Source organism: Saccopteryx bilineata, chromosome 6 (assembly GCF_036850765.1).
Source record: "Saccopteryx bilineata isolate mSacBil1 chromosome 6, mSacBil1_pri_phased_curated, whole genome shotgun sequence".
Taxonomy (NCBI): Eukaryota; Metazoa; Chordata; class Mammalia; order Chiroptera; family Emballonuridae; genus Saccopteryx; species Saccopteryx bilineata.
In genome coordinates, this window is record NC_089495.1 from 202,022,288 (window position 1) to 202,023,245 (window position 958).

Genomic DNA, 958 nt, shown 5'->3' on the forward strand with positions numbered 1-958 from the left:
ACTCTATGTGTATCTGTAGAGACATGAAAGGAAAGATAATAATAATATTGTAAAAATTGGTAGATTCTTCTTTATTACCTGAGTCTATCAGAGAGGTTCTTTTCATATCAGGACAGGAGACTAAAGAGGGCATTACCTCAGCTGAAGTAGAACAGAGGGTGTGCTTAGGAAAAGGTGCTGGGACACCGGAAACAAAACTTCAGCTGTGCTCACTTCTGCAGCACATAAAAGAAGATTGTAACAGGCAGAGAAGATAAGTGTGGTGCCTGCCCAAAGATAACATGCAAATCAGTGAAGTGTTCCATGTTAAAAAAAAAAAAAAACACAAAAAAAACTTCAGGAATTTGAGGACCAGAAACAACTACGCAAACTTCTCTAAGCACTCAAATACAGGAAGTAAGGCCCTTCCTAGAATCCTCTAGTTTCCTTTTCTTCTTTCTTTCTTTCCTTCTTTCTTTCTTCCTTTCTTTGTTTATTTTTTATTTGTTTTGTTTTGTTTTGTTTTTTTGTATTTTTCTGAAGCTGGAAATGGGGAGGCAGTCAGACAGACTCCTGCATGTGCCCGACTGGGATCCACCCGGCACGCCCACCAGGGGGCCATGCTCTGCCCATCCGGGCGTCATTCTGTTGCGACCAGAGCCATTCTAGCGCCTGAGGCAGAGGCCATGGAGCCATCCTCAGCTCCCGGGGCCAATTTTGCTCCAGTGGAGCCTTGGCTGCAGGAGGGGAAGAGAGAGATAGAGAGGAAAGAGAGGGAGAAGGGTGGAAAACCAAATGAGTGCTTCTCCTGTGTGCCCTTGCTGGGAATCGAACCCAGGACTTCCGCACGTTGGGCCAACGCTCTACTGCTGAGCCAGCCAGCCAGGGCCTCTTTCTTTTTCTTTCTTTCTTTTTTTTTTTTTTTTTTAGAGAGATAGAGAGAGAGAAAGAGGGGGCAACAAGCATCACTTATTATAGT

General features: G+C 44.4%; 1 non-coding gene across 1 annotated transcript; it reads left to right on the forward strand.

The window, feature by feature from the left end:
- Positions 1-205: 205 nt before the first annotated feature.
- LOC136309775 (U6 spliceosomal RNA) lies at positions 206-311 on the forward strand. Its single transcript, XR_010726419.1, has one exon. It is a non-coding gene; the product is annotated as a U6 spliceosomal RNA (small nuclear RNA).
- Positions 312-958: the final 647 nt, after the last annotated feature.